Source organism: Thunnus maccoyii, chromosome 7, assembly GCF_910596095.1.
Source record: "Thunnus maccoyii chromosome 7, fThuMac1.1, whole genome shotgun sequence".
Lineage (NCBI taxonomy): Eukaryota > Metazoa > Chordata > Actinopteri > Scombriformes > Scombridae > Thunnus > Thunnus maccoyii.
The window spans coordinates 8,809,549-8,835,536 of record NC_056539.1 but is presented as its reverse complement, the minus strand read 5'-3'; the positions used below and the strand labels follow the sequence as shown (position 1 = coordinate 8,835,536).

Below are 25,988 nucleotides of genomic sequence, written 5' to 3'. Positions count from 1 at the left end.
GTGTCCTCATCCAAGTGTTTTCCCAAGCAAGGCCGTGGTTTGGTAAAAATATTGCTGATAAATGTTTATGGTTAATGTCTCCAGCTACTTTCTGTGCTATTCTTATACATCCAACATAAAATCAATATCAATACTTACGATATAAGGGCCTTGTCCATTTACAATATTTGTACCTCACCTGCACTGCAGCTCCAAAATATGGATACAGCTGTAAATTAGAATAAAAAACTAAACTTGTGACTGGAAGGTTCAGCTGTAAGCATATTCATTCTTTTTCAATAGCTAGTGCCAAGTTTTTGCACAAGAATGCTACCCAACCGTGATTACACCAGTGGAGCTACTGTACTGTGGTTATCAACGGCTAAAATACTTTTAATTCCCTTCTTTTATGTGAATATTTCATTACTTTTTCAAAGTGACCTTTGACTGAGCTAGCTATTTAATGGAATAGTTTGACATTTAGGGAAATATGCCTATTCACTTTCATACCAAGAGTTAGAAGATTAATACCACTGTTATGGCTGTATGCTAAATATGTAGCTAGAGCCAGAAGGCAGTTAGCTTAGCTTAGCACAAAGGAAAGGGGAAAAACAGCTAACTTAGCTCTGTCCAGAAGTGACAAAATCCTATGGTAAGTAACTGCACCTGGCCAAGAAATAGTCCAGCACAACCACCCATGTGACCACAACATGTCAAGTACACTGTATACTGAGCAGATTAAACAAACAAGATATAACATGTTGATTAGTGAGGTTTAGAGGTACTGTTAGCAGTTTGTTTACCCTTAGACAGCTAGCAGCTAGCAGCCCTGTTTCCAGTCTTTGGGCTAAGCTAACCTAACCAGCCGCTGGCTCTAGCTAAACATATTTCCCAAAATGGCAAGCTTTTTCCTTTAGCCTATATATGAATTAAAAGCATGAATAATAAAAATTTGGTACATTTAAGCCATCTCTTGAAATTGGATTTGCAGGAAGCTCAAACCAGCAGTATCCTGTTTTTCATACCTTCAGGTTGCTGTTAAGAATTAATCTAAACATTCTGGTTACTGGATTGATTGTAGGGTTTTTATAGTAGGGTTTGATTGATTGAGGTTTTTGAGTGAATGGCCATACTGGAGGTTATCTTAAACTGTCGTGGGAAACATGACAAACATTCCACTAATGTGGACGCCACTTGTTCAGAGGCAGTCCCTTACACAGACAAAATTCACAAGCCCAAATATGTTTACATACATTCACAACATATGCATGCATCCACTGCTGAAGCCACCTGTTTTTTTATTTTCCTTTACATAACACACGCACAAGAAAATGCACACACATGTATACATGTATTGGACACACACATATCCAGCGGAACAGTAGCTACAGCAGCTGCAGTGGGGTGCCATCACTGGTCATGTCTTCATACGTTTGATCCTTTTGGCTGGGAGCTTTACTGCTGGAGGAGAAAAAACAGCAAAACTGAGCTAATGTGTGTCTTTGTCCTCCATGGGAGGGGAGAGCCTTTCTTCTCCCCAAGTACAAATCGCAAGACTTTGGCTGCATTCTCCCAGGACAGAGGGAGGCAATGGTAGAGAGAAAGATCCCAATCAGACATTGATCTGAACCAAACTAATCCCCCATTGGTGCCAATGTGACCTTAAAAAATCGGCTTAGAGCAGCTCGGTTAAACTGGACACGGTTTTCTATTTAAGTGGCCTCTGCACAGCCCACCCTAATTTTGCCACCCACAGACATTAGTAGAAGAGAATTAAGACACATACATTCATAACACTTTTCATTACAGCGAGGGTGGGGCTGTGGGTGGTGTATCTGCCGCCCTCACACAGCGAAACAGCTCTACAAGCGGGATAAGCCTGTGGGCCTGAGGAGAGGAGATGGGATGATATCTCCCATTTTAGATGTGAACCTCTGCTACAGTTTTTCAGTGATGAAATTTTAAGTTGGGGATTTTTTTTTTTCATTTTCCCAAGTATGGAAATTGAGGCCTACTTTAGGCCCATGTGCTGTGGGCTGAACACAATGGATTTTTTCAAGTTATGCTCATACAAATGTTGGGAGTTTTTTACTAAAATATACAGCAAAAATATAGAATCATTATTTTTTGCTTTTATGCGTCACATTGGTTTATTAGTCTCTGCTTTGACAAAGACTAATGGAGACAGGACTTACAGCTTTGGGATTATGGATAACTTATTCACAAATAGGTTTGTGAGGTTTATTACAAATCTGCTGTCTGTACCCATAATTGGGTTTTGTATGATAGGGTGGGCTAAAGGTCATCTTACTTACTCCATCCTTATTTATGTAATTTGGTTTTACCAAATAATGCTTGGAACTACTGCTTACACTTTCGGGAACTTATATCTTCTCTTTGTTCCTAAGGTGTGTACTGATCAAGCTGTCAGTGTTTCTAAACTATTTATTAGAATAGTAGTATGTTGAGATCATCAGTATCATCTTTTAGGATTTTACTCTTCTGTTTTACATGTTTAAGAATTTTAATGTTTATATTAATTATTATGGTATTGCTGTTATTTTATTAATATTACTTTATCATCTAACAGTATGTATCTAATTCATCATAAGTCTGTGTTATATGTATTTAATTTCTATGTTTTATATTCAACACGGTTCTGATATCTTGGCTGGGACACTCCTGTAAAAGAGATTTTTAATCTCAGTTAGGCAACTGATATGATATTCCACCTACCTACAGTAACATGTTTTAAAGAGTTTTAGAAGTTAGTCTTAAAGACAAACAATGCAATGGTGACACTATTTCTGTATTATCTAAGGCACTTTTAAAAACTTTCTGGCTCTGCTCTGGCCCTCTGAAATGCCAATCTGACTGTCACAATAAGCACTTTCAACTTAGAAAACACACACATGAAAGCTCCTCAAAAAAAAAAAAGGAGCAGTCTATGAACAAAAATTATTCCCCATGTTCTCTGTGTCACATAGGCTTTCCTTGGCTGCAACTAACATGTTCACTTCTGCTTCTGATTGGAGACCATGAACCCCAACAGCTATAATCGCAGCTCCTCTGTGTCTGTGTCCGCCTGCCTGTCTGTCTGTGACTGTGAGTAGGAGGTTAGCACATGAATAGATAAGAGGGATACTGGAAGAGACTTTGTTTAGGGGGACTGCTATATGTAAGACTGAGACTGTAACGTAACATTAAAGAGTCAAGAAAAAAGACAATAAATATATAAATGTGTGTTGTGGCCTGCTGGCTTACAGACTTATCTGAAGACAGAGGGCTATTTTGAGAATGGGGAAAAAGCATCTCAGCTTTGTTAGAGAGTCCGAGCCCATTGTAGAGATGTAAAAAAGATCAACCACAGTAAAACCAACCATATCCTGTGATTTATATGAGCACCAATAAAGCTATGATCCTCCACTGCCACTTCCAGGGATCAACGGCTAAACCAACAGCCAGTAAGAGGCATTTGGGGTTACTGGCAGTGGGCCAGGGCCCATAGAGAGGGTCCCATTATGAAGCCAGATCCTCCTATTATACAGTCCACACCACAAAGACTCCACTGACAGACATCACACAAGAATTACAGATAAACTGAACACAATTACACAAGACATACACTTAGAGCTTACAGATTGTGTCACTGTGCAATGAGTTTATGACATTACTCTTGTATGACACATTTCTTTGTAATTACACAGTCCAAATACTCATGTTTATAAATAACAGTGGAAAAACATTTCTTTTTTTTTTCTTTGAGTATGAGGGATTTAATCATGTTGCGTGTGGAAAATCTGTGAGATTTTGTTTGTTTCAGCTATTTTGTTTGAGTCTTAGGCCATTCAGCCAGGCAATGATGTAAACTTTGACTCTGCCCAGTGAGGTGTCTGTTTACTGTTTAGTCTGCACCATCCGACAACACAAGCCTGGCCTGCGTCCTGTCTACTACTGTGACTCTCTGTTGGGAGGTAACGAGTGTGTGTTTGTGTGTGTGTGTGTGTGTTCCAGCACCTTCATAAATCACTCAGTGGAGTTCTTCTGGACGTCTGGCTGACACATCAAAAGACTAGCGACTCTATCCAGTGAAGACACGAGCAGTAATCTTACCCACCTACAGCAGGAAACCAGGCACACACACACACACACACACACACACACACACACACACACACACACACACACACACACTCTTCATACACTTCAGCTCAGAGACATGCAAAACCCTATTATGTCACCGGCTGTCACGGTCACACATTTGTCTTGTCAGAGAAAGAAGCAAGGTGGCACACAGAGGGGGATTTGATTGCTAATCTGTTCGCAGGGATGCAGTAAGGGGATTTGGTTGTCAGTTGAGGTCATTTGAAGGTGACACCCATCGTGCGTTGCCTGACCCAACGCTGAGCTATGCCCGTTTTTTTTTTAACTTAGAGGCAAAACTTAACAACAATAGCTTGAGCTCATCTGTGCTCACAAATAAACGCTACAACGGTTTCAGCTTTCTTGTCACTATTTCAACAAAACACTATGTCATTGATCAGCGACACCGTTTGAAGAAAAGTCCAACATAAATAAAAAATCAGCAACACCATATCAAAGCCACATCTGATGGGGCTCCAGAGCACGACATGTCAACAGGGACAGTCTTTCCATATCCCACATTTGAAGTGGAACAATCCTTTCTCCCTGTGTTTGTGCAGGTCTCGGTCAAACCTCTGTTATTTCCATGTTAGTTCTAGATCAAAGTCAGAGGAGAGCATTGTTCTCAATGGGTTTGGGCGCTAGCAGAGAGTTCACAGGAGACGCACACTCTCAGAGTAAATGAGGTGGCTTACAAAAAAACACACCACTCTTAACTCCTCAAGAGAGACAGATGCACTCAAGACTATTCTTAAGATGCTCTCAATACCGCTCTTTAAAGGAGACAAAAGTATAAGAGCACCAATTACAGCAAGTAATCATTGTTAGAGTCAACGAAGTACTGTAGAGCTGCAAACCACAAAAAGAAGAGTTAGAAACTCCACCCAGCTCTGTGCAGTACTATGAGCAGTCATTATAAGTTATTCTCATGATTACCATAAAGATTTTACAAATAGGTGGAAACCAAAGCTCAGAGAACATTTTCAATCATTTCCTTTTTTTATCTATTGTTTTAAAAATGACTAATAGCTGACCATCTTCCATCCCCTTGATCCCTGTTTATCCAGGAGTTCATATCTGCCCTGTGCTTCCTGAGAGCAACTCGGTTTGAAAAGACAAACACTGCCCTCTATCTGACTTATGTGGAAACACAAGGAATGTGATTCACCTTTATTTGTGGTATCAATAAACATGATGTACCCGAACTGTCAACCATGGCTCTGAAAAGACTAGCAATTATGAATTTGGCCTTGGTTGATATTATATTTCTGTTGTTGTGGTTTTGCATTTTGCATTTCCCTCACTTGTTTATAGCTGAGAGACTTCAGCTGCAGTGTTTTTTGTTGGCTCAGTGAGGAGTGTGGTCAGTGAATCGTTAAATTGTTTCTTAGAGGGAACCAATAGAATTTCATTTACCAGTCCAATGACAATGTGATGTCTTTTTTAACCTGGGGGTTGTACCTCGGGGCCCTTCATTCAGCGAGTCTCACTAAGAAAAACAGCCATTGTGACGCCTGATCTGCATGTCAGCAGAGTATTGCTTTCTCACACGCTCCATTTTATAAGCGAGGTTTTTGTGAGCAAAACAAACATTTGTAGCAATTTTCTTCTGAAAACAAAACGTTCAACATGTCCGCAAGGCAAATGAGAGGAAGGGGATTAAATGCAGGATATAACTGAGGATGTTACTTTAAAAAAAAAAAGAAGGCCTTTAAAGTAAAGCAAGTTAAAGCTTTCTTGCTGATGAGACTTTTTTAGCCGCAATTGGCAAACTTCCTAGTTTCAAGTGTAAAGCATGAATGGAAATATGAATTACACATAATCACACAATATTACTCTGCTAATTTAAGCCCTGTAAAATTACTTTCATATTAGATTATGTATGACTTCCTTTTGCTTTTTTTGGGGGGGTCTTTTTTGTATTTGAGAGTGTGTTCTGGATTGCATTTAATATAATTTTGAGCTTGACAAAACAGCTGTAATTAGCAATTAAAGGGAAACTCTGGTCATTTTCAACCTGGACCATATTTTCCCATCATTTTGTGCCTAAGTGACTAATGGGAAGAACAATTTTTGAAACTGGTCAGTATTTAGCGAGAGCGCTGCAGCCAGCAGCCGCAAAACGGGCTGCAACGTAATCCTTTGGGGCAATAGCGCCCGTCAATGTGCATCCACTAAAAGTGCTTGTTTTTGCCACTGACAGGCTCAGATTGTTATTATAAGTGTCTGATACCGAAGTTCCCTTTAACATGCTAAAAGTTGTATTTTTTTATTTAATGTTTATCTTTATGGGGACGAGTATAGAGAACGAACCAGTCCCATATACTACAGCATTTAAAGCCTAAGCTAGTTTGCAGATCCTTGGTGGGCCTTTATACAAATACACATATTTGGTTTCTTGAGAATATGGCAGTGGTAAGATCTTACAGTATCAGTTTCCAACCTAAAACTTTAATTGCACCATTATATATCATCTTAAGATGCTTGATTGTTGCTTGTGATCATGACGTTACACAATAAATTAAATGTCAAAAGATCATGGAAATCATTCAACTATTTGAAGTATAAAAACTGTCTCTAGTGATTCTAAATGTATGTATGTAATTTTGCTTTTGCAGCTGTGCTCACCATTTAAACATGTCTCTCAAATTTTAGGTGGGGCACAAGATATTTCATTTCAGAAACTTGTTTCATCGTGTAATACATGATCCATTAACCTTTAAATAAAAGGACTGAGCCCTGAAAAAAAAAAGCTGTCTGACAAAGTTGATGTTGAGTGTTAGAAGTAAGTTATAATGATAACAAAGTTTGCTGTGTGAAATCCATCACAAAGCCTTCAAAACATACATCTAACTGTAACAAGACAATAACCCCACACTCACTCCTAATGAGACTGTCATGACACCTGGCCCCCAGATAGCCATTCTCCCTCTACCAGTGACAGTCCACTTTCTTATAACCATTGTATTCATTTCAGACCTGGTGACAGCTCATCATGTCTAATCCCCCGCACGGCCGTCGGGTTTCCATGGTGACAGTGTTGGGCTGTGTGCCTGCGGTGGCTCCTGGGGAGGTGACCTATCACAGTGGACGGGGACCAGCTTCAAATGACAATGACCTCTGTGGCACCCAGAATAATCTATGTCATTTCTTCCATCAGCCTGACCTGTCGTTCGGCCTGCAGTGAGATTAAACCCATCGCTCTCGCAGAGAATCTCATTTCCAGTTGGTAATGACTTCTTCGTATCTTTTTTATGTTCAGAACTAGGAGCATTTGGATGACATCCTCTGTAAATAGAGATGATCAAATTATAAAATATAACTTGAAGTGTTTAAGCTTGCCTGTGTATTTGCAGAGCTTTCTTTACTATCAGTTCAGTGGGTGAAAATCCAGGTATTTAACATTTCTTAAAACAGCGCTACCACCTCTGCTGTCTGTTGGTTCCATGTGGGAGGTCAGCTTAGTAACCTAACTCCACCTCTACCCTGTGTGAAGGAGGAGGGCCAAGATAAGGGACTTTAATGGACACATGCTGGGGAATTTGACATGGTTTGTTGGAGAGCTAACAATGTTTCATTGTATTTTTTACCTCTGTACCTGTCTTGATTCATACAAACATAATCTTTTTAGCTTCTTGTTCTCACTTTCTCAAAGTTTAATATTCACTTTATTTGTAGACTTTCCCAATATATCTTATATATACTGTTTATATCAATATCATCCTCTACCCTCTCAGTTCAATGAGGTGCCACTGATGCTCAGTTCTGTGGTTTTTCTCTGTCTCCTGATTTTGTAAACTAACCCTTTCTTTAGTCTCTATAGGTCAGAGGTTAAAGGTCAGGAGGACTGGTCTGTTGGTATGACCTGCTGTAAACACTGTCACTTACACCGCTCTATGAATCATTCAGTATCCTGACTCTCTGGAGCGGGATGCACATCGCTCTGCATCGTGACATTACCAGTGTAATGCAAACTCTTGCACGCATGCTTAAGTTTGTGCAATGAGTGCGTGCAAACAAACATCACAGTCCGCTGCTCAAAATAACAGCACTTCCTATATAAATATAGCTTTGAGCACCTTGTTGTGTGAGCTGCAGTGTTCTCTGGTTTGTGTGTGATCTCTGTGTTGCTGTTCTCGTCCGCAGGATCCATGTTCTGCATTCCAAACATGCAGTGTTTTATGGCTGTTGGTGTCGGCCGTGGGGAAAAGCCAAAATCCAGGCTCTGTCTGCTGAAGTCATTAGGTTTGTGACGGACAGCCTCTGAAATGTTTTACTGTTAAAGGCCTGGTGCCCAGGAACTCCCGCCCTCTCCCATGTGGACCCCCACAGCCAAACCTCAATGTGCTACACACACACACACACACACACACACACACACACACACACACACATGCATACACACAAACTGCAGCTGTTTGCACATAATGTACGGTGCACCCAAGAGGTCCTTATTAGACTGCACACCCATTCCTCTCATTGCATAATCTGCCACAAAACACATCTCAACTCAAAGCATAACACATCAGGCATTTTGGCACACACGGCACACGTATGCCTCATATGAACTCAATAATGCATTTTACAGTTGTCAGCGCCCCAAAATCCAAAATCTACAGACCAAGCCCTATCACCTTCCCCAACCCCAATGCCCCTCTTTTACTGCTTTGAGCTGTTGACCAGATCACACACTTTAGACCCCCAGACCGCCATCCTCCAGCCTGGTGGAGGATTGTTTCCCATGAGCAGGCGTAAGGGAGATGGCCCGGGACACAGAGGTCATCTCTCTGACAACAGAAAATGAATGGTGTGCTCATCTGCTGACTGACCGGCGTGAAGATCCGTCAGCGTGGCCCTGATGTTAAACACTTTCACAGAGGTGTTTGCTAACCACTAATCCTGTAGCCACAGGGGGACTGTAACAGCTCCATGTAAACATCGAACACACACACACATAGATGCATACCTACAAATAGGCTGTGGTTCAAGGCTTATGTAAAACTTCCAATTAAATGTGACTCAATGTTGTCAACCAGCAGGAACGACCAGGCTCAACATACAGTACAGTATTTGAGGTTCAGTATCACTGCATCTGCAAACACTGGAATCTTGTCGTTAATTGACCAGTGATTCATCAAAGCGTCTGATAATGAGCCATACCTTCCTGGAAGTGTTTTTCATTACAGCAAAATATTTACTTCCAATGAAAATGTCAAAGCATTTAGTCAAACATGATTTAGCAGTTTGAAGTAAGAGTGGAGTGGTCTGTTGAGCAGCAAGGACAAATTGAGACTTGGAGTGTAGTGTAGAACCACAGGAAAGGAGATTTCACTAAAATAAATGGAAGTCTTTACAAAAATCACTTGCAAAGGGACATTCTCGTTGGACTGTTTGTTCCTTTTACCCTCCGAAAAGTCCTCATCCTAGGCATTTTTAGGAGAAGTGTCATGGCGGGGGCTCTGGCGTTGATGATGCTAAACAGACTCCAGATGTTGAAGGAGAGCAGAGGACAAGAGTGCACAGGGCCTGACAGAAAGAGAGAACGAGGAGGAAAAAGCGAGAGCAAGAGACGCTGCCGCCGGCCCCCCGGTACCCCACGAGGGACATGACTAACCACCGGGTCACATCCGTCTCCTTCTTTCAACATAAAGTCATTCCCCTCTTTCCTCCTCTCCCTTCACAACACTCTGATATGTGTCAAAGCCCTTCCTGGCAGCATTCCTCACATGCAGCCTCCTCTCCCTTATCAATACCATATCTGCTAAATTTACTATTTCCGTTGCCAATTCGGTTCTAATCTAGTCCTTTATTCTGTTTCATCCCTTTCCTGCACCCGTCTCGCTGCTTGTGGCCACTCTTGAGCACACTCCTCACAGAGATGTCTCTGTCTGTGGAATACAGAGGAATATATTTACTGGAAACATGAATGCAAATGAATGCAGGACTCGGTTTATTCTTGCTGAAAGAGCTGGCTTGTTTTCCTGACAGCCCTATGTGGCGGATGAGGAGGAATCTGCAGTTTCCATCAGTCGTCTCCTAAAACACACATGCACAAATGCTCCTGTATCTCGATTCTTTTAACCCTTGTGTGGTGTTCTGGTCTGCGGGACCTGTTTTCAATGTTTCCTAAAAGAAAAATGATGCTATGAATTATTTTTTCAACCTGAGACTCATTGGCCTTGGCTCATCGTTTTATGAAGAACATGTAAAAGAACATATTTCCACTGAGTGCACACTGTGCACCTCCCTAAACATTTATAATACATATGTGGTGCTCAGGTCAATTGGACCCGAGGGTAATAAAAGTGTGGGAATTGTAGGTGAAAACAAGTAAACACGGTAAAAACGAAGGAAAAAGGTTTGCTGTGTACCTTCACTCTGGACTCCCCCACCTGGGCCTGCTGTTAGTGAGTGTGTGTGTGTGTGTGTGTGCGTGCCTGTAGATTTGCAGCATATTTCATAGATTGAATACAACCCTCTTCATCATTTCATTGCCATATGTCCCAAAATTAGTACCAGCACCACCCCCCTACCCACCCTTCCCCCTTCCCTTTTTCTTTTCAAAATCAGAAATCACTTGCCAGCTTCTCTGTGGACAACATGCACAACACAAGGTTACAGCATAGCACCAAGAACCTTTCTGTTCTTGTTGCTCCTGCACTCTTTACACTCTACTACACACACATACACACACAGTCAAGGTTGCAACATTGTTACATTTCAAGCACCAATAACCAATGATCTGCTCCCACATACTCCTGCACACTTTACCCTCTGTACTGTGGAAAACATTCTAAACATTTGGTTTTTTCTCACTCTATCCCAGCTGCAAATTGGGGCAGGACACAACAAATAAATAGCTTTGCGTGTGTGGCTCTCTCTCACAATCGATCTATATGGCAAAAAGATTCTCTGCTCAGAAGGCCTTAGAAATGATTTTAGAAGTGTTTTCATTATTCTAGTCTCCAGCTGGTAGTAACAAAAGGAATCGCTGCAATGTGTGTGGAGCCAAAAAGGACAGGAAGACACAATATACATACATCAAGTGCAAGAAATACATTTGCAACACAAACACAGTAAAACTCTGTCTCACATGTGTTGTGTAGACTGGCATGAATATGTGTTCAATGAGGCTCATTTATCATTTCAATAAAATACTATATTGATGGCCAAAAAGCAAAACCTCCTATCTGAAACATGCACTTTTTTGAAAAAACTAAAAAAAACTTGTTTTCTTGCAGAATGCTATTTGTTGAGGATACCCAACACATAATACACTGTTTTTGGACTATATTATTATATTATGTGTTAACAATACCAACTAGATATTAATGCCTCGCAAAGTGCAGAAAGGAGCTTTTAGAAGTTGGAAGAGGTTCTACAAAACGATGCTCTAAATTAAGTTAATAATAAAAATTAAATTAAAAATAAAATGAAGTTTGTTTTCAGGTAAAAAGATGTAGTAAATGTAATAGTTACTACATTGTAATATACTAGGGTCAGAATTCCTTAAATTCAGTGTATTTGCTTCCTTGTCCACTGGAAATGAATGTTCAGTGATTGTGTAACTCACTCATGCTGTAGCCTCTCTACACACCCAGGGACTCTACGTTGTGTTTTTGTTTTGTTGTGTGACTTTTCTGTCACAACGAAGGGCAGGATTATCTTGCAGACAGACTGAATATGAGCAGCCTTCCTTGTTCTCATTATCCAAAGTGAAATCTGCCAATCAGAAAATTCTGCAGATAGGAGGTTTTGCGCTTTGGCCATTGATATGTAAAATTTTTCTTTCCAATTTGTTCATTTCAAAGCAATAAACATCAATAGTGATGAAAACCTTGTTTCACTTATATTTATTCATGATAAACATGATTTATTCCACCCATGTCTTGATTATAATTATTTTTTTTATTTTTTTTAACAAAAATCATATTTTATCACATAAAATGAATAGCACTTTTGTTGTGGGTTGAACATTAGGTGAATAACAAAAAGACGAACACCACACAAGGGTCATAAATCAGATCAAGTTAAGTAAATTATTTGTATGAGCGTTCTGCATTTTGTACATTTATGTAAAAGTGAACTATATATGGTGAGCTAGAGTGCTGCTATTTCCGGAATAAGTGGGATTCTTCCATTAAAGGGATTTATCTTTGTTATCAGGGGCTTGAATATGTGAAGGGGCACACACACACACACACACACAGAGCAGTTGTGACTCTGTGCTACACTGCCATCTACAGAGAAGCTATTTCCTGCACCATCAGATTGGCACAGTATATGTATATCTCTCTGCCTATATATATATATCTATACGTGCATGCACACTCTCATCCATGTATTCTGTATGTCTGTCTGTGATTGACAACAGCATACACGGAGCTGCTCATGAAATTCACAGTCTCGCGACCTGCAGACTGTAGCTGGTATGTGCCTGATTGAACACATCTTCCCTCCTGAATTCTACCTGATTACCGACCCGGCTTCTGCTTACTGTGCCTCAGACGAAGTCACACCAGCCCATTGTGACTAAAAGACTTCAATCAGATCAGTGAGCCAGAGCTGTAACGACTTCCATCCCACGAAGGAAATTGGACCAAACTTAAGGCTGTTTGACTTGGTGACATGCAGACTCGTAGACAGGTGTGCATGGACCTACACACACGCACAGATTGATAGTGCAAGAACATTCACAACCAGCTCCTACTCATTTCTGTTCCTCCCTCCTCATTTCTCTTATCACCACATCAACCATGGAAGCACTACAGCAGGAAAAAAAAAAAACATGCCACAAAATAAAGACTCGGGTGTTTTTCATTTCCTCCTCGGTGCTCAGACCAATCAGATTACTCCCAAGGGCCCCAGACACATCAACCCCCTACGCACCATGCTATCAAAATCAAGGGATAAAGCTTCCAAAGAAAAGCTTTTAAAGTCAGTTTTCCCAGTGAGCTATTCAGAGGATTTATTGATTTACCTGATAATCAGCAATTGTATGCAATCAAACCTTTCACTGCTGAAATTGTCCCTCCTGTACATTTTATGATGATGCATAGCAGATTTTCTGGCCATATCTTGGACAAAATGCTGCAAATACACGTCTTGATAAATTTCATCTGGTGATAAATTCTACTTTGTCTGGATTCATTACAATACCAGACCTTTGTTATTGCTTTGTTAATGATGTCAGGGTTATTTGGCATCATTGCAATATGATCAAATTGCTTTGGATTGTTTAATTGTGTTCAGTTTGTTAAATTTCCACTATAAATTCATGTCCTGCCGCCACACCACAGCAGAAAGATGGCTGACAGAGTGCTACATCTTCTTTTCCATAAATATTGCTATTGACAGAAATTGCCAGTCAGTTGAGTGGCCATGTGTTTGGTGGCCAGAGGGGAATGTTTATGGTCACAGTAAACTATGGATGGTTATGTATGCAATCATGAAAAGATACAAAAGGCTGGCCGAGGAAGTTTGTGTTTCTGCAAAGCTCCAGTCCAGATGTTCACAGAGAGGGAGGAGGTGGAAAGACAAATATTAGTCTACTGGAAAGCTCAGAGGAGTGCGCTTTGGGTTCAAAAAACATCAACAATAAAAGACAGAACACAAAAATTTGGTGAAAGAGGAGAAAAAAGCAACAAGACTCTTGTCCCCACTTAAAAAGAAACTTTTGGCCGGAGCATCTTAGTCACTCGGTGGAGAATCATTGTTAAAATATATAAAACTGTAAAAATCCATGTCAACATGAAAGTTTATAGAGAGAAAATGGTTTCTTAGCGAAACATAGTGAAACTCTGCATATTTATGCAGAGGGACCAAACTTGACATAGCTTGGTCATAAAGTATCATTTGTGGTGGGAAAAACAAGGTCAGCAGTCACTGAAAACATCTTTATTTTTATCAACCACTCGGAAAATGTAAATGGAGAGTTATCTTAGATCTCTTCCCTGAGGATATCTATGTCGGGAGGATGAATTATAGTGAGGTTTAATGGAATATATGAAGGCCTTTCATCAGTGCCAGTGTCTGAAGTAATCAGAGACTTCAAAATACTTCTTCACTGTGGGAGGAGGGTGGGGCAGTGAAAGAACCTTTATCTCTTTAACCTGGTATCATGAGCTGAATTATAGTCACAATTGTGCACAGTATATGCACGTGTGAATTTGTGTGTTCATGTGTGAGGTTGAGGACTGTGGCTAGCCAAGTTCAACTGCCCTTGGCACCACAAAATGAAGTCAGCATGTATTTCTGCAGTTGTGGTGCTTTCTTTTCCCTCCATGGCAAGGTCATGATGGTCAGAGTGTTGCGAAGTTCGGTGGCCGGCCGCCCCCGCCACACCCCACTCATCTCCACTCACCAGAGCCCGGCTTGGCACACCAACCCAGGCAAGCGCCTACAGTAAACCAGCCTCTCTGTGCCTCTGGGGCCCTGTCGAAGGCAGGACTCTGGGTGTTAAGTGACACTGAATTGAATTAGCAAATAAAATGGACAGGCTGTAGCAGGGTAATTTACCATGTCAGGGCAAATCAAATTATCCCTGAGGTGCAGATGGCAGTGTATCCATTACCACAGCTGAACTGGTAAACGCAGGCTGCTGTTATCTTTAGAATCCCAATTTCCTTCTCTTTGCTTTGTGTAGGAGGGACCATGCTAAGTAGTGATGATAAAATAATGAGTAGCTGATTAAACAAGATTACTACAGAGGTATTTAAGCGACTGAAGGAAGGCAAGACGGAGATTTTGTGCATTGCTTTGTGTTGGCATAAATTGACTGCAGATCGTGCCACATTTAGCCTAGTCTCCATTTCCACTCCATCAGATAGGGACAGATTCAGCAACACTGAAAAAGTAATGTTATTACAAGTGTTTCAAATAGCAAAAGATATCAATAAGGAAAGAGTAACAGCAAAATGTTGGTATAGTCAGTTTCATTTTTGTGCCCTCTGCAGGTTTCTTCCTAGAGTGATACATCAGCCTCTTGCCCATCCCCTTACGCAAATATTTAGGTTCCCTTTATACGTCTAATAAAAGTGTTTAGAAGGTTCCCCCAGTGTTTCACCTCAGAGGAAGGACGTAAACTATTTCACAGAGCAGAAGGAAAGGAAACAAGGAGCAAAGAGAGATTGAATGTCTAAGCACACCTTATGTAAATATTTGAGACATCTGCAGATTCTAGGTAACCTTTTCTGTCTTGAGAAAGATTAACTGTTTCCTGTGATAAGTCCTCTGCCTCACCTTCCCAATAAATAGTGTCTCATTTGCTATCGTTATCTCTGCACTGTGTTTCTGGTTGCCCTTGTCCAATGCTATAATTAAAACACCTGACATTCTCACAGACTATTGAGGGGAATGTTTTTTTTTACTGTCACTGCCTTTAAAATACACAATAAAACAGTGTCAAAGGGAGGGAAAAAAGTAAGAATGGAGAGATCTGATCGTTATGAGTCAGACATTTCAAGCTAGAAGAGAATATATAGCAGCATTTGTAAAATCAAATGTCTCCCACTCTCCTCGTGCACACGTGTCTGCCTCCTTCCCACTGGTGCTGAGGCTTACGTAAGTGGCATCGCTGAATTAATATTTAAGGTTTGTTTTGGGGGATGCTGCTCCCTGTTTTTTTTTTTTTTCGATGCTTGGCTTTCCCCCCGTGATGATATTTCAATTGAGATGTTACATCATCTGGATCACGGCCACAGCTGAGATAAAAGAGAGCTATGAGCCATTAGTGCAGGAAGCATGCTGCAGTATGGTCCATGTGATATGCATTAGCAGCTAACTGGGATGTCTGCTCATTAATATCAATGTTCCCTTAGATGTGATTCCAATAACATAAAGATTGACTAATCATTAATCCACGGTTATCAGCAGCATTATTTATCATCAGTCTATATGTGCATTCATCTGACTAATACAGTGAGCCTGCATGAGTATTAAAGTTGATTCTGATATATTTTTTGCATTTAAACCTGTGCTACACTTACATGCGTGCACAAATCTAAGGAGTGAGATAGATGGAAACCTCAGGGATCAGTCACTGTAACGATACAATACTCTCAACGACATCACAACCTCAGAGCCGGTTTTCAGGCCACGGCTGACTGGGCACACTCCCTTCCGTCTCCAAAGACGACACCGCCCGGATGAGTGAGAAGCTGCAGGCTCAGTCCTCCCTTCGGCCCATTACACAGGCCTTGCTGTAAATACAATCTTCTTTTGATAACAACAATCAGACATTCAGTGCAGTATAAGGTCGAGATGGATGTGCAGGTAGATGATGTTTCTTTTTTCTATGTCTTTATGTGTGTGGTGGTTTATGCCGTTTTCTAAAGTTCGTGCCAGGTAAAGCACTACACTTTGATACTTGGATGTGAGACTGATCAAATCCTGAATAAATGATGAATAATTCTGAAAGGGACAAGCAAGAGCAGTTTAAGGGATTATGATTTGAAATTCAGTAGGCCTACATAACGTTACTAATCCCAGTAAAGCTCTAAAACTTCTATAATTTGGGGGTCTTACTGAAGGATGGTTGATATTAGTTTGGTCTCTGTGTTCAGTTGACACATTTGTCTGATACCTGACATGTTAGCTTGGCACAGGGGCTGTAGGTGTGGGGAGGCTCCCAACATGGAAGTTGTGGTATTCTTAGCTGGCTTGCTAACATCCGGCACTGGTAAGTCTACTTTCAGGAATCAGCTGGTTTTGTTCAGAGTTGGAGGGTGTGTGAACTGTGTAGCCTCATTGTGTGGATGGGACATCTGGGGCTAACCTTAAAACTAGCTGTCAATGGTCAGAAAATACCTCCAACATGTAAACTGGCTGCTTGTTTAACCACAATGTGTCATTTTCTATTTTTACTTGTGTTAAAAACAGAGGATGTGATGTGTGGAGGCTTTGAGGTTGTTGACCTTTGATGGAGCTGAGCTGACTAACTAAAGTAATGTTATAAATAACTACTTTTTATGATGAATAATAAGTAAAGTTATGCAATTACTTTTTCAATAATATATAATGAGTCATTGTCACGAACCGGGCCGCACGGTCATGACAAAGGGAGACGCACACAACAAAGCCAATTAATAACCAATTTATTTAAAAAAAGAAAGTAACCTAAGAGAAAAAAACCTAACAATGACATGTGTAGTCAGTGAAATCAGTAGTGCAGGTGAGTGCATGAGTGGAACCGTGTATGACTGTAGTGTTGTAGGGTGCAGAAAAGCAAATCAAAATGTCAACCCAAAAGCCAAAAGGTGTCTCAGGGAGGAGAGCACCCCAGCAACTGCACTACAAAGGGTTTTTGAAGAGGCACTGGCACCCAGAGCCCCACACCCACCTCCAGTACCTGCAGAAACAACAGAGCAGCCACACAAATTGAAGCCACAGGCAGACTGGGCAGAGAGGGTTGTAATAGTCATTGATTGCATTTTTCAAATAACTTTAAATTTTGCTATGACCATGGATGGAAAACATTAGTGTTAATGTAAAAAGCACCATTAATACAGGTCTGGAAGGAAACTGTTTGAGTGCCATGTCATTTTACAGTAACCTTAAACACTTCTAAAGACTTGTGAATTGATTTGGATTTGCCCAAGGACTTGACACATGACTTGGACTTTCCCCAAACAACTTAAAAATAGCTCTGGTGCCAGGAACGCAGACTCTGTTATTTCCCGATGGTGTCTGTAAGCAGTGAGCATAACCGGAGATATTAGAACTCATTTTCCTACCAAAAGCAGAAACCATTTTCAGGCATTATTTTTTATACGAATATAAAAATCAAATTCCACCGCATTGAATATTGCCTGAGCTAGATAATCCGTCTCGGTAACTATGCAGTCGTAAATTTGGCTGTGTCGAAGTTAGTCTCTTTTATCATTATTTCATCCACGAATTGAGTATTTTCACATCAGCCTGCTCATTATATCATACTCTGGTTATTGTCAGTTACGTGACACCCTCAGGAACAAATGAAAGTTCTGCCAGAAAATAATCCTTTATAAAATATGTCGCCTTACAAACTTTATTATCACACCCATGTCTTTTTATTTAGAGGGTTTTTGCTAGCAGAATAGCAGTCAATTTCAAGCTTGGTTTACCAGCATAAATTTGTGACTTAAAAATGACAAAAACAAGTTAATTTCCACAAATCTAATTACTTTTTGAATACATTATAATAGTAGAGAGAAATGTAAAGTTGAGCTGTAGACTGAAGCTCTGTAAAAGGTCTGTAACTTTAAATGACGCCGTTATTCTCTATTGATATCTTTACGGTGTCTATAAAACATGAGGTTTTGTTCATAAGGAACTTTATCAAACACATACCATCAGTTATTTGTCCATATGGAAGTGCAGCAGTAACTTTTGGCATGCCATACAGACTCCCATATTTCATGTCACCAGTTAGTCTTTTTGTCTCTTTGTAATGTGCCGTACATCATATCACGGTGTCCTACTATTCTGTCAGCTCTGGCCAGGACTATGAGTTAGATGGCTGCTCATATCTGTCTTCAGCACCCTGAGGGGTTCCTTCCTGTTTTTACATTTTTTAACACTGAGCCTTTTTCAATATTTCCATCGCCTGTCAGAGCTCAGACTCAGAGTGAAATAGAGGATCGGATAGAGAGTCAGCCAGAGATAGAAAGGCCATTTCTGTTATAAATTATTAGAGTAACAGGGCTATGTTCTTTTGTTTTCCTCTATTGATTGAAACTATTTCCCTCCAAGTTTTGCTGTAATTGATCTGCATATTGAACCCTGTTGTTGCATAATTTTTTACATTATTCATGTATTGCTGTGAGCGAGGGTGCGTGAAACAGTTCCATCAATCCAGCTTTCTTCTCGTGCACTGGATCTACTCATGGGAGCAACAGTGCCTTCCCTAAAACATTTGCGATTTATACTGTGGCTTTTCTTCGCTAAAGTGAAAAAATGTGTGCGAAAATGAGAAAGCACCATCCGAACTGTTACGGCTCAACACGGGCGTGTGACTCTGAATGAATGAAAAAAAATCTGAATTTATTACATGAGACATTCTGCATGTTGTGTAACATTTGTTATAAATTATTCAATCATGAAAATGATTACACTCTGGACCTTATTACGCAATGCAGCATCCCTAGATCACTGGTGCTATATTCAGACCTTCAGAGCTGCTGGTCACAAGACACCACTCAGGAAAAAGGATCATGAATATTTGACATGTGTTTAAGAAGAGGACCTTTACACTCTGCTGTCTCAGCTTTACGGCTCGGCTAAACTTGAAAAAAAGTCCAAATTATTAATCATTAAATGGACTGTCTGTACACGGTGGTTGCATGCCGGTCATGTGAAATGTGGAAGGTGTGCTGAGGTTAAAAAAAAAAAGGAAATTACACAGTCCATTCTATTACACAAGTTAATCGAACCTGACAGATTGTCAATTTCATTTATGAGAGCAACTTTAAGGTTAACAATTGCAATTAAGTTTGACATGTGGTGGGTGAAAGCAATCAGCAGGGTTAGACAGTGGATCTATAACATGGCATATGTAATTAATGCATTCAGCTGTGCACAGGGCACTGTGCCGAACAGAACAAGCAAATTGCAAAGACTGCTTTAAAGCCATGATAAGTACAGCTGCAGATGTGAACACATTTTATTGTGTGTGCAGTTTTTCTCTTTCACCTCCCCCCCCACCTCCCCATGCCTTTGCCCATTCTGCATATTTGCGCATTGCTAAATCCAGGAATATGTACAGCTAGGTGAGCACATGTGCTATTGCATCATTTGCAGGTACTGTCTGTTTTCCTTTTTTTGCATGTGTATTAGTGTGCACGTACAGTATGTGTCAGGACGTGTGGCAGAGTTGACAAGCCATCAGAGTTGCTGTGGCAAATGAAAGTGATGCTCAGGAGGAGAGACGCCTGGAGGAAGGCTGGGAATAAACAGTCGGATCTGTGACGCACTTTGAAGCACACATCTGAGAGGAAAGAGGGAGGAAGGAGAGAGCGTGGTGGTGGGGGGGGGGGGGGGGAGCAAATGGATAAGGGACACAGACTGAGTAGGAGGGAGCTGTTTTCAAGCCCTTAAAGAGCAGAAATTATAACTGACCAGACAGCAGGTCAGCTTTCAAATGCAGACTAGCTCAACTCTAATAATTTATCTTGCTGCCGGGAATCCTTTTAATATCTACACAGGTGTAAAAACACACATATGCATCCTTTGTACATAGAGTGAGCTGCGAGGTTAACCTGCAGAGCACAACTTCAGTCATAGCATCAATGGTCATTTTTTTCTGATGTCAAAAATGTTCTGAACTCAACTTATTTTCTTGTAACCGGGTCGAAGAAAGCAGGTAAAAGGTAGCAGGAACAAGTTGGCAAGATGATGAAATATCGGATAAGGCTGCCATGCATATAGCAATGCCCTGAAGCAAAGAATGACACGGTGGCTGCATTTTCCAAAAGTCCTAGTCACAGAAAAGACAAGAAACTGAGGTCCTCAGGGGGCAGACATGATGTGATAAGAGAACTCGATGGTTCACAGATTTGATGCAGTACAAATATAGGTTTAAAGAATGTATTTACTGCAGTGTAGGATTAGGGTCATGTTATTGTACCAGCATGATAAGAAGAGCTGAGATTACTGACATTCTTATCTAAAGCCCACCACCACTACGGGCAAAACTAGTCGGCTTATTCAAACACAGAGGAGTATGTTGTATGTATTCACATACAGTGTGTGTGTATGAACACAGTATGTGCATGTGTGTATTGTGTCTTTGGGACAGTCACGTTTCTCATATTTCCTCTGAAAGTTTTAAATCTTATTATCAGGCGGTGACAGCAAAGCTGCTGTGGTAAGATTTACTTGACCCACACATGAAGCTAAAACAAGTATAGTGCAGTAATATCTGCTCTTACTTTGGGTATACTGTTTATTATACTGTAGAGTGCAGGAGATCCAGAGCGGGGATGTGCCAAAAACAGCTTTCACATTTGGGGGTGGCCATCCTCAGGGAATTTCACTCATCACACACGATCCAGAGAGAAGGACTAATGACAGAAATGACCTACTGTGGTTGTTGTTGGAATAAAAATCTGCATATATGACCCTCTGGTGCACACAGATACCTGAGATGATTGAGCCACCAGGATATTTGTATTTCCAGTTGTGTTTGAAAGGAAACTTAAAGGACGACTCCACCTGCGTTCCTCTTCAGGTTTTTCAAATGGAAACGCCCACTCAGCCGTTAGTAAAAAGCAGTGATGTGGATGAGAGCCAGAGCCCTGATGCCCCCCCCCCACAAACACACACAACACACACACACACACACACACGCAGTTCACTGACAGTGTCTTCCTAACATACACAGGGACAGACAGCTACTGAGTGCCGGGAGCTCTGGAGGAGAGAGCCGGGAGAAGAGCCGGAGCTTCAGGACTAGTAACACCCACGAGTCACACCAGATTCACCTCTGATCCGGAGCCGTTTACTGTTGGTAGGAGAGCTCAGAGTTTATTTTCTTAACTTTGAGCAGCGGCAACAGTGAATGCTCCGTCTGTATGTATCTGTATAACTGTTAGCACGTTTAGCAGAGCAGCAGCAACAGTGAGTGCTCCCTGTGGCTACTGGCTAGGGGGGTTCGGGGGTTTATATCGGTTTGTATGTAGCAACGTTATCATGCAGAGACCTACGTCAGCTCACGTGGGACAAAGTTTTTAGAGGGGCTTGGGAAAAGAGCATTTTGACACTAAAACATATGTACTTCAACCAAAAATTGAATTTTCAGATTTGAATACATATGGAACACTAATGTGAAGCTACAGAATGATATAAAAGTCTCAAAAACTCAAAAATGATGTACCCGCCCTTTAACTGCTGCCAGGATCATCTTCACTGGCATGATCTGCCTCGTGCTTACAGTCAATATTTAACCAAGACCATGATCTTTCCCTTAACTTAAGTTTTGTGAGTGGCAAAACATAACCATAAAGAAGTTAAACAGTGCTTTAGTGGCTTTACTGATATGTTCAGTATCAACATTTTGAGACTTAATTAACAATTTCTACAATAGTTTGTAAAAAAAAAAAAAAACGTACATGCACTGTATATAAACATCATTACCAGGACTATATTGGACCATGCCACATTTGCATCATTTGAGATGGAAGGTAGCAATAGGAAAGATTCCCATGTTTACGAAATGCAATATATATGATTCCAGAGTTGGCCATGTGAGGGTTAAGCAACACTATGCATGGTCAATATCACACTATAACCATTAATTTTGATTTTATTTAAATTGCACCAGGGACTTTGGGTGGTATATGCCACCCATGTTTGTTTGCTTTTTCAGATATTTAGACAAGTTGTATGTATCGGAGCTTTCAGAAAAGTTTCTCAATCATAATTTTGAGTTCATTGCAAGTCAGAAACTGGTAATCATAAATGACATGAACTTGATATCAGTCTATATAAAAAAAAGGAAAAGTAAAAAAGCACTACAATTTATTGAAGTATATCCTCCACTCCTCTAACTTTCACAGTTATGTAATGCTTATTAAGTGGTGAAACATGCCCAGACTTTGTGCGTGTGTGTGTGTGTGTGTGTGTAACATTTCTCCCAGGTCTATGGGTTGTAGTAATTAGGTGGCTGCTGGCTGCAGAAGTACATTATTAATAACTTTGCTGAGAACAAAACACGCACACACATCAACTCATGCAACGACACCCACAAATATCCGCCACCCCCCCATCACCCTGTATAGTGTAATGAGCAAATGAGCAGACAGAGACCCGCTGAGGTTCTGCGATGGATCAGAGACAATCTTGATCCTTTTAGGGACGAAATGCTTTGAATGCATCTCTCCTATTATTGGACAGCCGAGTGATGCAGCGCACAACCCCATATTAACACTAATCGCTTCAATGTATTCACCTGCACATTCTGAATGATTAAGCCAGGAAGCATTCATAGTCATCCTCCATGCCATTTAATACCGTGAAAATAAAGCAGAGATAGTGAATGGTTCGTAAAACACCAGTGTGATCAAAGAGCATCATTCAACATGAATTAGAACTGGGAGAATATACAAGAGCAAGTGTTGCTGATTTTAAGTTTATACACGTGGGCATATGGTCTTCTGAGAGGCCATCTGTATGTGTCTGAGGTGTTTATGTCTTTCCATGTGTATATGCCGGGGCCAGACTGGTGATAAGTGATAAAGGTCATAGAGAGTGACAGGGTGGACAGCCGGCAGGAGTGTGTCAGTGGTCAGCGCGGGTGAACTCTGGGTTATCTGACAGGTATTTCAGCTGGCACTCAGGACACAGCTGTTCCTGAGAGTGCAACGCCAAGGTGGCAAGCTGTGGCAATACCATGAAAAATGTGGCAGACCACCATCTTCACTGTGGTGCTACTCTGACCACAGACCTACCTACACTCCAGACCTCGTACACTGGGCAACATTTTAAGCTGATATTGGACATGAAGCATTCCCCACAAAGTTACAGTCAGGGGAAACTCTCATTTTATAGATTGAATAGTTTGTTTGCCTGTGACTGCTTGTGTAGTACATGACTGGAAAAAGGGAGGTAGCAGTTAGCCTGGCCAGACAACCAGCAGACACTCCAGGCAGTTACTGTGCCTGGCCAAGATATTCCCCGTAAAACCGCAACATGTTGGTTTTTACACATCGGTTTTTGTATGGATTAAACAAACAAGGATATAATATGTTAATTAGTGAGTTTTAGAAGTGCTAGTAGGCAGATTTTGTTACTTTTGGACGGAGCCAGGCTAGCCGTTTCCCTCTGTTTCCAATCTGTGGGCCAAGCTAAGCTAAGTCGCTGCTGACTGAAGCTTCATATTTGCCGTCCAAACATAAGAGTGGTATCAATCTTTTCATCTTACTCTCAGCAAGAAAGTAAATAAGTGTCAAACTACCTCTTTAATACTCATAAACATGTATTTTCTCTTTTGTCACTCATCACAAATGCAATAATATCACCTCAGTTACTATTCACTGGTAGGAACTCTCTCCTCACAAAAGTATTGCACTCTAAAAATTGCTATTGCATCAAATTGCATCATCTCTTACCTTCAAAAATTGGGATAGTTTTAGTATATTACCTGTGTGTCTCTGTACGACTGACGAAGGTACCCAAACAGTGCTGATGTCCAGTGTTCTCGTCATCACTTTGCTCGATAAAGTCCAAGTGCCACAGGGAATACTTCAACTTGCCGGAAATTAACTTTAGTCACTTTTTATCATTTTTACCAATCCAGAGTAAGTCAGAGAGGTCAACTGAGCTCACAGTATGCCGGTGTCAGTTGAACTGATTATGATGAAACACACGTGGTGATGGGAATCATCAGAGCTGTGGTATTAAGAAGAGGTGATAAGAAAACTGATTTAAGATATAAGAGGATAAGATGAAACTGAAATTGTTCTACTGGAAAATACAGACATTTAAACAGCAACAGAAAAAAAAAGTATATGAATATAGTTAGTATGTATTATCCAAACATGAAGGTGACTTGTAGATAAGGCTGGTGTCGTAGAATGAATAAATGCATTTGCATGAAAATGAAAATGAAATACTTATTAAACAAGTAAGCCAAAAATAGCCTGCTCTGTATTTGCAAACATGCACATGGCTCGCTCTGGAACTGTAGGTTTCCACAGATGTGTGTGGAATACTATATTTATCTCAGTGTGTAAAAGGTCAGCATTTTGAACTGGATTTAATCATCTAAACACATGGAGATCATAACAGCAGTCATACAGGTTATTATGTGGAAGAGGCTCAGCTGCACACACATGGCTGACCTCTCCTCCTCCGATATGACTCCCCCTCCCCACCCTTCACTGTAGGTTGGAGGCCTCTGAATTCACCTCTCTGGCTGTATGTTTTACCTTGTAGAGTTACAATACTCAAGCTCGTCAATAACCCAATCAAATTGTGCTCCATGTCTCTCAACAGGCTGCCATTGATTTTCCTGTCTTTAGATCAAAGTACCTTTTGAAATCAATACAAACAGCTAAAACAGTCAATCTCCTACAATTTTGATGATCAGTTATTCATTTTAGTTATTTATTAACAAAAAACAGGTTTCTGGATTTTCTATTTTTCTTTACGTTATATAATTGTAAATTAGATATTGTGGGGCTTTATATTCTGTATATTAAAAAAATATACATTAAGAACTTTTTCCCAGGCAGAGCATGGACCCCCACCACCAAATAAAAAACTCTTCAGATCTACATGAGTCACGAGGGTGTCATTTTTGCGTTTCATATTTCTTGTGGTACACAGTGTCCAAAAACAACACCTAGATCATTTCACAGGACTTAAACGCCAAATGAATGTTTACCAGAGTGCTTCAGTGTTGGCAAACATTTTGTGCCTGACCATTGAAAATGGATCCAACTAAAGGCCCTAAGGTGTCTTCCAACGGTAGGATTTTATTAGGCTCAAGAGGAAAAGCTCAATAAACAGTAGTCCCCATATGTAGTAGTTCTGTGTGGGTTTGTGTGTGTGTGGTATGGCTGAGCTTAGGCCCCAGAGCAGACTCGCAGGTGTGGTCAAAATGATGTTTACTCTATAAAATGTCTGGCTTACAGCTGGTCAAAGGCAGGCAAACACAAACTCACAAATCAGGTTGGATGTAGGCAACAGGCAGTCAGAACAGGCAACAGGTACAGGCAAGCAAGAAGGACTAAACCACTACAGCAGCTCTCCTAGGCAACATAAACAATCTGGCAAACTACAATGCTAACTGCCCTCTCTATATCCTAGGGAGCTAATGAGCAAATGAGCAGCAGCTGTGCAGGCAGGTGGCTGATCATAGGAGCAGTCAGGTGATATAACAGAGGCAG

At 40.8% G+C, this 25,988-nt stretch overlaps 1 protein-coding gene and 1 long non-coding RNA gene across 3 annotated transcripts in view; both read right to left on the bottom strand.

Moving 5' to 3' along the window:
• Positions 1 to 25,988, bottom strand: part of LOC121900313 (proteoglycan 4-like) — a 676,357-nt gene that overhangs the window by 252,680 nt on the left and 397,689 nt on the right. The window lies entirely within an intron of this gene.
• Positions 1,279 to 25,849, bottom strand: LOC121900336. 2 transcript variants are annotated; one of them, XR_006096953.1, is made up of 4 exons: positions 25,764 to 25,849; positions 24,239 to 24,486; positions 3,997 to 4,096; positions 1,279 to 1,440 (listed from the first exon to the last, which is right to left on the bottom strand). It is a non-coding gene; the product is annotated as an uncharacterized LOC121900336 (long non-coding RNA). The 2 variants fall into 2 exon arrangements; XR_006096954.1 differs by lacking the exon at positions 3,997 to 4,096.